The sequence below is a fragment of the Drosophila biarmipes genome, unplaced genomic scaffold (genome assembly GCF_025231255.1).
Source record: "Drosophila biarmipes strain raj3 unplaced genomic scaffold, RU_DBia_V1.1 ptg000028l, whole genome shotgun sequence".
Taxonomy (NCBI): domain Eukaryota; kingdom Metazoa; phylum Arthropoda; class Insecta; order Diptera; family Drosophilidae; genus Drosophila; species Drosophila biarmipes.
The window spans coordinates 426267-437975 of NW_026114543.1; the positions used below are offsets into that span (position 1 = coordinate 426267).

General features: G+C 35.8%; 1 non-coding gene across 1 annotated transcript; it reads right to left on the reverse strand.

Moving 5' to 3' along the window:
* Window positions 1-10563: 10563 nt before the first annotated feature.
* Window positions 10564-10625, reverse strand: LOC122818783 (U6 spliceosomal RNA). Its single transcript, XR_006368268.1, has one exon. It is a non-coding gene; the product is annotated as a U6 spliceosomal RNA (small nuclear RNA).
* Between the last annotated feature and the right edge of the window lie 1084 nt (window positions 10626-11709).

The window sequence follows — 11709 nt, forward strand, 5'->3', positions numbered from 1 at the left end:
CCATTGGATAATGGGAGCGCACATGTCAAGTGCGGACCGACTCTGACAGTTATTTTACGTTTGAGCATGAAATTTTTGACATAATTGATTATTTTTGGGCCTGTTTTCCATTTTTGGAGTTGATAATTATATTGTGCACACCTACTCGAAAACTACTCTTGAAAAGTCAAGAGTGACGAGAGAGGTGTGCCTCTTCGACTTCGTTATGAGATGGTCTACATATAAGGTCTGTCATTAGTTTTGCACGTAACTCCTCTGTTTCTAAAACTTCCATCTGATTAATAATATCAGCTGTATTGAATGCCCAACTATCAGACACTTCTAATACATTTGGCGGCTGCGCTGATTCTATTTCCCAAAATCTATTCTATTTTATTGGCATTTCTTTTTCTGCTCTTTAACTAACCGACGTATGTGCCTGTTGCTGTTCGTGGCTGAATATGACATATTATTACAAAATTTTGGTAGTGATGGCAAACCGTTACGATTAACTTTGCGCCCACCGATAGCGAATAATCGATTGCAATAAAAACACTTCGCTAATACGCTAATATTATTTTTATTTTTTTATATTTATATATAATTATGTAATTATATATTTATTTTAATTATTTAAGAACCAAAAAAACCCGCTTGTTTGGGAATGGAAAAAAAATTGCTGAAACTTCTGAAATGTTTTATTTTATCTTACTATTAATTTGTTTATTAATTTTTTATTTTATCGTTCAAGTTATTTTTCTAATGAAAATATTTTTTTTTATATAAACAAAACAAAAAGTTGTATTCGTTTTAAAAATAATTATATATTTGTATAGTTCATATAGGAGTGTTCACTATCCTATAAGTCTTTTTCACTTGTAAAAAAAACACAAGCCACTTATTAACCACTCGTTGATCGATCTTTTCTATCCCGAAAGAGCCACCGACCTCTCGAGAACTACAGGGCACCAATTAATCTAAATGAGATTAACACGCTCATAACGCCCAACGCTTAAATCGAAGCACTCGACAGTGGTCAATAATTGTATTTTTTGGACTTCATAAAGTTTAGAGCCAATTGTTTTTGATTTAATGACTTCTAGCGAAGCGTAAATTATACCATTGCAGAGGGTATAATGATTTCAGTCAGAAGTTTGCAACACAGCGAAGGAAACGCTGCCCACCCCAAAAATTATATATATTTTTAATCGGCATTACTAGACGAGTCGGTCTTAGTTTTAAAGCTATATGGTTGAAGCCGTCCACTCTAGAAGTTTTTTTCTTTTGCAGCTAGTATATAAGTAGAAACCAGCCGGATAAGACAACTATAACACCCAAAGGAATAATCTAAAAAAAAAATTAAAAGAAAAAAGTTTGTATACCCTTGTAGTTATAAGAAATAATCAACGTAAGTAACACCATGTGATATTTTCTCTGACAGTTTATTTGACAGGTTTATTTAAGAGTGGTCCTATTATTATTAAATTTTATTTAAAATTCTTAAAATATTTATTTATTTATTATGAAAGATAGAGAAGTTAACAAAACTAGATTAACTTAGTTGGTAAAGCGCTGGCGGCAAGGCCTTCGGCTTTTAAGGTTAATAATATTAAGTCTATTAGTTTAATTACATATCGTTCTTTGTATTTAGGCTATTAGTTGGTAATTTTTTTTTTGTGCATTTTTGGTATTTTTTAAATTTTGTAGTATAGGTTTGAAGTTTTTAAGAAAATTAATATTTTTTCTAAATTATCAGGGTTGAGTTCGTTAAGAAGATGTAATGGGTTCGTATTTGTGAAGATGGATAGTTTAGTAGGGAGGAGTGATGGGAATGAATTTAATAGGATGGGTATGGTATTGTCGCTTTGTTTTGTGTTTTGTGTGGCCTAGTCTAAGGCGTGTTATTTTAATTTAATCGAGTCTGCTCGATTTGGGATGGAAGGATCTGCAATAGTTGTCGATGTTTGAATTGTCTTTGTTAATGTTTTTATACCATTGATTGTTTATTTTATTGTTTAGTTTATTTCTTGTTTTGGAGCTAGTTTTGTAAGAAGTGATCTGATTTTGTTGTGCTTTTGACTTGGTCGATCGCTACTAATATATATATATAAGTATCTGTTGTGACTGCATATGATATAGTGGAGTTCATTTTTAATCCGTCTATCAATATACATTTGTGTGTTATATGGCTGTCTTTGGTATGTTTGTACAGTTATAGTCTTGTGCTCTCTAAATATTGTGTCTATGAGGTTTGGGAGATCCCAAAGTGGCTGATATTTGTGTAGTTTAACTGGTTCGTAGGGTAGGTTTAGTGCTTGACAAAGGTTTATTGTGCGGTCTATGGTTGATGGGTTCTTTTTTGATTGTCTTCGTTTGACAAGTTTGTGTATTGGTGTATCTTTTGAAAATATAAAGTTTTTTGTGAGTTTGGTTTAAAGGTCTCATTTTTGCTCTAATGGGAGGATGTTGGCTTCGTATAGTTATTTATGGGTGTGGTTTGGTATGCGTCAAGGGCTAGACGCATTGCAGTGTTAAAGGGTGTTTTTAATTTGTTTATCACTCTTTTCAGAGCGTGTCCATATAGAAACAGGCCATATTCCATTTTTGCTATGACTGTTGCTTTTGCGAAGTGGAGTGGTGTTTGTGTATTACAATTGAATTTGAGGTTGGAGAGGCATTTTATGATATTCAATTTTTGGTGTAGTGATGAAAGAAGTGATTTTATGTGTGTGTCCCATTTGTATTTACTTGCTGTATTGGTGTATTGCTACAGCTTATGGTGTTAGTGCAATTTTGTTTTTGTTAAATATGGAGGTGTTGGCATTAAGCTGAGGATATAGATGCCCCTGAGTATGAGCACCAGCTGCTTATGTCATGTAATAAGTTGTCTAGCTTGAAATTAAGGTTTTTGTTGTTTCTGAAATTTATTATGAGGAAAAAAACATCGGCGTATGCGTTAAATTTAATTTCTCTGTATAAAGATATTAAGTTTGAGAGTTTATTGTATGCGATGAGAAATAGGATTACCGATATAGATGATCCTTGTGGGATACCATTGGATAATGGGAGCGCACATGTCAAGTGCGGACCGACTCTGACAGTTATTTTACGTTTGAGCATGAAATTTTTGACATAATTGATTATTTTTGGGCCTGTTTTCCATTTTTGGAGTTGATAATTATATTGTGCACACCTACTCGAAAACTACTCTTGAAAAGTCAAGAGTGACGAGAGAGGTGTGCCTCTTCGACTTCGTTATGAGATGGTCTACATATAAGAGACTATTCTTTTTTTTTTGGTTAGGGAGCTTTTGCGTAGTGGATCTTTTAAGTGTTTGTAGTGCTACAATTAATTCAAGGTGAGTTATGTTTTCCTCAATAGTTTTGGTTGTTAAGGTCAGTGTATAATTGGTTGTGTTGATTTTATATTTGTTATTTCGGAATTCGTCTGAGAAGTTTCGGTCGCTTGAGAGCTCTGAGAAGTGTTGCGAGAGGGAGTTGGCTATTTTGAGAGAATCCTTGTTGTGTTGTTTTATGATTAAGTATGGCGTGAATTTCTTTGCTTGGGTTACTCCATATTTTAGATGAAGGAGTTTGTATGGTGGATGTAAAGGAGCTGGAAGCTCCGCTTTTTCTCTTTTTAATTTCAAACTTGTACTTGGCGTTAAGCGTCTGTAGTTTGTAACATTTGTAAGGCTGATGTTGCGATTAAGTGCTTTCCAAGCTAATTGTTTTTCTTTTTTTAACTGTGCTAGTTTTTTGTTCCATCAAGGAACCTTGTAGGGCTTTGTATTTACTGAGGTTTGTGGGATGGAAATGTTTGCGCTATGTAATATAATTTTGTTAAGTTGTGCGGCGTCTTTGTTGACGTTTAGTGAAGTGGGGAATATTTCGTTATTTTTGTGTGTAAGAGTCTCGTATTGCTCCCAGTAGGCTTTTTTTAATATAAAAAAATTTTATCGTGTTTGGAAGGAATAGAGAGATAACTATCGGAAAATGGTCGCTGCCGTGGAGGTCATTAAGTATTTCCCACTTGGCGTGAGGAGCAAGTGTTGCTGAGCAATATGAAAAGGTCGATATGCGTGTATGTGTTGTGTGTTGAGAAATGTGAGGGGGATTTGTCATTTAGTAAGATAATCTATATGTTGTCAATAAATTGTTATATTGTTTTTCCTCGAGAATTATTTTTCGGGGAACCGCAGGCAGGGTGCCATCCGTTAAAGTCTCCTAGAATTAGTGATGGTGTTTGGTTATTATACAAAGTGTCTTCAAGCATTTGGTTTGTGACGGTTCTGTTTGTTGCAATATATGTTGTCTTTATGTGCATGTTCTTCTTTGGATTTTATATGTATTGCTAGAGCTTCAAGTTCGTTTGAAATGTTTACTATAGAATATTGAATTGACCTGTGTACTAATAGCGCTACGCCGCCAAATCTATTTGTGGCTATGTTTGTTAGTAGTGTTTAATTTATTGGAGTTGGTATATTGTTAGTGTATTTTATGTGTGTTTTTTGAAGTGAAATGATATGCGGAGATAGGGAGATTATTATAGTTATTAGTATATCCTTGAATATTCCATTGAACTAAAGTTATAATATTCTGGTAGTGTAAAAAATTCTAAGGTTGAACCTTAAAGTAGGGGAGATCTGTGGTCTTTAAACCGATTCGCTCTCTAGTGTTATGTTTGTTTTTGTTTGGGATTTGGCTTTTGATTTAGTTTGTTTAAAGTTTGTTCACAGAGGGCTTGACTTATCTTTAGGGAAAATTTTTAGTTTAAGCTCCTTTGCAAGTTGAGATCCGTATGCGGTTGATATCTGTTGGGGTTCATGTTGTCCGTTTCCATGGCTTCGATGTCAACCTGGTCGTGTTGGTTGTGATTTTGCAGAATGCCGCTGCCGGTGTAGTTTTGATTGATGCAAGTGAGGTTGAAGGTGTGTTTGCTTAGTTGTGATCGCAGGATGTGGATGTAGTTTGTGCATTTAATGTTGATGTGAGCGTATTTGGAGATCGGGCTCTTATTGTGGTTGTGGTGTTTATAAGTGTGTTTGCATAATATAACATATCCGTGTCGCTCAAAGTATATACCCAGAGCAGTTCTATGATCGACTTTTTCGGTGGTTTTTATGGCAATGAGTTCTTTTTGTTTAAGGAATGTCGGGCATTTGCGGTCCAAAGGGCTGTGTTGGGGATTGTTTACGCAATCTAAGCATTTCTTTTCGTTTTTGTAGAGTTCTCCTTCACTGGTGGGTTTTTTATCTGAGCAGTTGAAACATTTTTCGGTGCTCTTTCATATGGGTGCAAGGTGTCCGAAGCGGAGGCACTTTTTGCAACGCAGTGAGACAGGGATGTAGTTGCGTACGCGAATAGTTTCATAGCCGACTTGCAGTATTTCAGAGAGTTGATGGTTTTCAAATGTAATTATTATGATTCCGGTTTCTGTTAGGTTGTTGTTGGTGTTGGTGTTATTGTTGGTGTTTCGTCTCTTCACTATTCTTTTGAATTCAATTACATTCTGTGGTTTTAGTTCTCGGAGGATTCTTTCTTCGTATCTTCTTCATTACAGTAGATAACTCCTTTTGAAAAATTAAGTGTCTTCTGTTCGGTAGCTGTTATTTCCATATCTGCGATTTTGGTAAGTTTTAGAAGTTTTGTGGCTTCTGTGTTTTTTGTTTTTATCAAAAGTCCACCGTCTCTGTTTTTTTCACAGAATTGTTGTTTTTTGTTGTTGGCTTTTTTTGTTTTGTTTTGTGTTTAATATTTTTTTTTCAACTTTTGCTGATAGGCTCAATGGGTTTTTTGCGAACGCTGGATTGATGCTGTTATAATACTACTTGTCTCTTCGGAGGTTGAAGTGGTACTGTTCTTGCACATTATAAACATTTATTTAACAGCTAACCATAATAAATTTGAAGCCCTGACATCATCACCAAAAAACTTATAAAATGAAATATAAATAGATACAATAATACCATAGGAATACAATTAAATAAATCAATACAAAATATGCAATTACGGGCAATGAATATAAAACTATAAAGTTTTACTCTAATATTTTTCAATTTAAAATTTAGTTTTAATTAAAGTACAATTGCATCGAACAAGCAAACGAACTTGAGTGAAATGAGGTTCGATCGAGTTTCTTTTTTACATAAGAGGGTTTTTTCCCTTAACTTATATTTAAACTTTAATTTAGGCACTGGTTACCTTTTTAAGCATTTTCTTTTTAGATTTTACGTTATTTTACATGACACAGACATACCCCAAATTATGGTTTTATCTTTAATTGTGTGTTTTCTTTACTCATCAACATTATTGTGACTGGAAATCTAAATCATAAAAAAATCAAGGGAAAGTGCTATTACTGTTGAAAATTGAAACCTTAACCTTAACCTTTCTTTTCTTTTTTTTCTATTGGTTCCGAGAGAGGTTAGGTTTAGGAGACAACAACAACATTCCCTTGAATCCACCACTTCTTCCACCGAACCGCATTTCTCGACGCGGGGCCTTTGATATTGGATAATTTTCCCGGGGAAACTGCACTCTCGAAATCGGTCCACACCTTGGATGTTTTTTTTGCGGAAAACTGTAATTTTTCTTTCTCACACTTTTCGGTCGCCGATCATACGGCCAATAAAAAGGTTAAACTCTTTAGAGCGGGAGACAAGTAGGCGCTGTTTGGCGGTTGCCCCTTATGTGTAACTCAAGCCCACCTATTGAGCTTTCACTTTTATGTCTTTTTCTGCGCCAAAAAAACTCTCGAAAATGTATATCTTCCGGTTGCAGCTCCTGCTGGTCTGCGCCGTAGAAATCAGATTCCAACGTTTGTAGGCCAAATGATTCGCTTCCGGTGATGAAATTCAGATATAAGCGCTAAGCTTAGCAAAAAAATATTTTTGCCGATTGTCTCCCTAAAACCTCTTCACTTCCTTACCTCCACGGACTTAGCGCTGGCGAAAGATAAATCGCTTCTCCGATCTTTCCTACGAGCTTCTGTTCCTGGTCACCCAAGCGTGCTGTAACTAAGAACTACAAACTCAAGGCTTAAGTCGCGCACAACCGATCCTCAGTAGATGTAAAAATGGAAAGAACGAGAGAAGGGCTAATGCCCTATCATTGACTCCTAGGTGGCGCACCTTTACAAAATCTTTTGATCCTGCAGATACAAGCGTTACACCCTTTATATGTGTATTTTGTAAAGTTTACTAACTTCAAAGCCGTTACGAATTTTAAAAGATGTATCCTCTGTCCATTGAATTCTGGAATGACATTCGAAATGTCTTTCATGTATGCCCTTTGGACAATTGTTTCATTTGCCATATGACTTCCTTATTTAAACAACTAGATTAAGATTTTAACCAGTTTTCTTCCTCTGCCTCAGGTAGTGTTATATTTTTCTCGTCTATATTTTCTTTTTTTTCTGAATCTATTTTTTTAGTAGTCTCGGTGTCTGACTTTAATTGGTGACTAGGTTCAGCCGTCAGTGGGGTATTGAGAAAAGTGGGTACATTTATATCCAAATAGTATTTTTCTTTGATAGAAATAAGACTGGATCTTATCCGTAGGAATCATTTTGAGGCATATGACCAGTGTGACTGGTTTAGTTTTTCTCTGTTATAATATACTAGCGTTCGTGCTTATCTAAAATCGTATTATTTTAGCGTGTTGCTTATTTTTTACTTTGTCAGCCCAGGTTTTTTATTTGGTTTTCCCCCGCAGGTCTGTTGGCAGAAGGGGCTTTTCAGTGGCTCAGGGCAGTCCTTCGGGCACGCTTTCTCTCTTTTTGGGAGCGGCTTCGGAAGAGGTGGTGTTATTGTCGTATTTTTAATTTTAAAGGCTGAGTGATCTGGAGTTAGTGCCTGTTTTTGCTTGACACTTGAATTGTTTCTTTTTATTTATTTTCTTTTTTGTATTTTAAAATGCCCTTGTGGCATTTTTCAATTATAACTCATGCAGCAGATTTGGGTGTTTAATTCATGAGCTCTCTTTATTGAATGATTTCTGAGTTCTTTTGAATTTTACTTCTTTCAGCACATCCTTTACTTCTTTCCACTCCACGCTGCATTGTGTTACCAAGAAACAGATCTTTATTTACTTCAAAAAGCATTTATTTTTTTGTTTTACCTATATTTTCATTGGTACCTATCCATCTATTTTTATAGGAATTAATGGGATTCTATCATCTTTTAATTACTCAAAAATACCCTTTTCTCATTTCTCAAAATCTAGTTCCCATTTTTTTAAATAGTTATTTTAAGATCAAATCTTTTTTTCGCCTTTACATATTATGATTATTTGTATTTTATTAAGTTTATTATTCAGAAAAGATCTTTCAATTTATTTCTCATTACTTAGACCATTTTTTTTTCTAAATATATAGAGTTTCATTATAATTATCATAATGGCTTCTCCTTAGGGCCCTTTTTGTTATACACTTATTGTGAAACAGGTATGCTTTATAAAATATATATAACAATATATATAACAATATATTTTTTAAAAGGGGATCGATATTTGTCGATTCTATTTTGTTATTAACGTTTTAACGTTGTCAATTTGTTTGTATAGCTTTGCGGGATATAATGCTATTAGGCGGAAAGGCTTCCGCTCAATTTTACAATATTTTCTTTTTACATATTTCTATATATATATATACTTTAAATTCAATCGTCGCTGATCTGTGGAACGCTGATACACCATGGACGGCGTAGGTGGCGGACGACAGGCCGTCCGGAGACATGGCGTCTTCGACCCCTTCTACACCAGAACGAACACGTTAAAACCATCAATTTGCAGTGTAAATGGAAACGTGTCCATAAACTGAACAAATTTTATTGGCGGCTTTTTTTTTTGCTTTTATCGTTGTAGTACTGTAAAGTATGTTGTATTTTCTCTTTGTTTTATTCCATGTTGGCGACGCTATAACTTACCAACGACTAAAAAGAAAAAACAATCATTCAATCAGATCGTGAAAAGATCTTTCCAAAAAGGTGTAACATAACCCAATTCAACGAATAAAACAGTATTTTGTCTTTGTTTTGTTCCCCGTTGGCGACTCTATAACTCACGAACGACTAAAAAGAAATAACAATCAATCAATAAGAGCATGAAAAGATCTTTCCAAAAAGGTATAACATGACCCGATGCAACGAATAAAACTAGAACTACGTGCTTGCAGCGACAACTAGTAAAAATACCGCCATACTTTGTTGAAAAGGAGGATTTTAAAATCTAACCTTGAGAGCTTTTTAAACCCTTATAAATTCTAGAAAAAAACCCGAAAACCGATATTTTTCATCTCAAAAAATAATTTTAAAATCCTCTCATTAGAAATCGTTTTCTTGACCAAATTCGTGATTATTGCACCAAGACATATAAAAAACCTAAGCTTTCACCCTAGCATTCTTGTATTTAATAAGAAATGTTAAATTGATTTGATAAAATTGTTCGATTTCTTTATTTTCTTTCAATATTGTTTGTTAAAGCAACACATTTAGGTTACTGTGCGGTGCAAAATTTAAGTGAGCGGCCTGTGTTGTCCTCTCCTATTAAAATTTAAATACTTTGAAAATAAAGAAATATATTTGATGTATTTTAGATTAATATTTATATATAGTATTACATTTTTTCAAAAATAATAAATCATCGATACGATGTTTTTAAAAAATTTGACAGCCCTAGTTGTTCTTTCATTCAGTGGTAATTTAAATTAAATATCATATTTTATTATACCGATTGAAAAAATTTGCACCAACACAAAAAAGTTTATTGCACGCGACAGGAAAATCGGATTTCCTTTGATCCGTCATTTCTGTCAGCAGATTTCGGCTGTATACTTGATTAATATTAACGAAACTTATATTTTAGTTTGTTTGATTTAAATAACTGGAGTTTTGACATACTCCATACGAGTTTCGGTATGCTGGCTTTGCGGTGCAAGGTGACCTTGCCCTTGTCGAGGATATCGTTAAAAGCCGGCCATCCGCTTCCCGAGTCGTACTTGGTGTCGGAGCTAAACAAATCCTGGTGGCACACGATGAAAATTGTGAAACGATTCACGATCCTCATCCTTGAGCAGGGGCCATGCTAATTTTGTCAGGATATGTTCTGCCGAAACAAGAACAAATATACATTATTGTAACAAATTTTAGGTGTGATATTAAATGCTATTAACTATTACGCATTTAAATGAGGGTCATTACCTAAGTATTTTTCTCTATTTTATAATCGAATAACACAAGAAACTTCTGTATTTTATGTTCTATAATGATTAAATATATGTGTTTTGTGTATATTATAAAAATATTTTGATGCAAGGTTATTTAAAATTCAGATATTGGATATATGTCACTTAAAATTAAAGGTTTTTATTCATGTTCATAAATTTCTTGTAATTCTTCATTGTTTAGGATTTGATTAATAAAAGTGGCTTAAAATCCGTCAGACAATGTTTTAATTTCTTTAAATATTTTAAAATTAATAACGAACTTCTCGTTATCACTTTGTATTAAATTATCGATTATATTTCATTATTTTTTGTTGCGCTGTGTTATATAAGAAAATAAGCCCCAAGTGGATTAGCAAAGTTGGGCCATGCTAATCTTCTCTGTATCGTTCTAGGTTTAGGATATGTTCTGCCGAAGCAAGAACAAATTATTGTATACATTCTTATAATACACATTACATTATTATTAAATGCTGTAACGAACTGATTTCTTTGGTTTCTGCTCGCTACGGTATTTGTGCGGCTAGCTCAGTAGATTGTGTGTGTTCGTCCCAACAAATTTATATAAACGTGACCGCCCAGTAGTTCAGTGAAAAAGCACAGAATTTTCGGGTTCGAAGTGTGTTTATTGCGGGTATAACTGCAGTCGGCTTTATAACTTGCTTGTCTCGCTGTCTCCGACGGTGTGGGTTGTCTTGTCGCTCCTCGAAGATCCTTGACCGCTGATTGCCAAGGAAGCTGCCTCGCTTTTCACTTCGCTTCTGTGCCTCGTGTAAACGAACGTTCCACCCTAGCCTCACCCTTCCGCGTACTGTCCGTGCCGTTCCTGCTCGATCCTCCTTGCGTGGCCGTTGCGGTGTGGTGTCCTGCTTGCTGGTGGCGATGTCCTGCGAACTGCTCCTGACAGGTGGCTGTAGGTCTTGACTTCTGTGCTGGGTTCGAGGGCATACGCCGATCCGGGACTTCTCTCCCTTCTGGCTCGCTACTCTAGGGGTTCTGTTACGCCGCTCCGGGACTTCTCTCCCTTCTGGCTTGCTACTCTCGATTTCAAATCTAAGTCTAGTAGACCCTCCAGGCGTAACGCCAAGACATCGTCGGCAGGACAGAACAGAACTTAGCCGTGTGGTGCCTCCTTAGACCTCAGCCACCTGTGTCTCAGTTCGGAGATTCCTAGTAATCCCAATCCCGAACGTCTCGACGTGACGATCTTGCTCCTCGTAGGCTCCCACGGCGCTGCTTCCGACGACTCGCCCTGGTGTGGCTCCCTCGTAGCTTGCTTGGTTGGATTTCGTTCGACTCCTTGCTCTCGACTGACTGCTCGCTCTTGACTGATCTCGACTGAATGCTCTCGACTGAATGATTGATCCCGCTGCCAGCGCCCTGCGGGTTTATATAGGGCCTCTGGGAACCGTTATTTCCCTTTTGCACACGGCCCGCCAAAACTCTCCACATCGGTTCCAAAGTCCATGGTTTCGGTTTGACCCTCTTGTCCTTGACGCACTGCCTCCC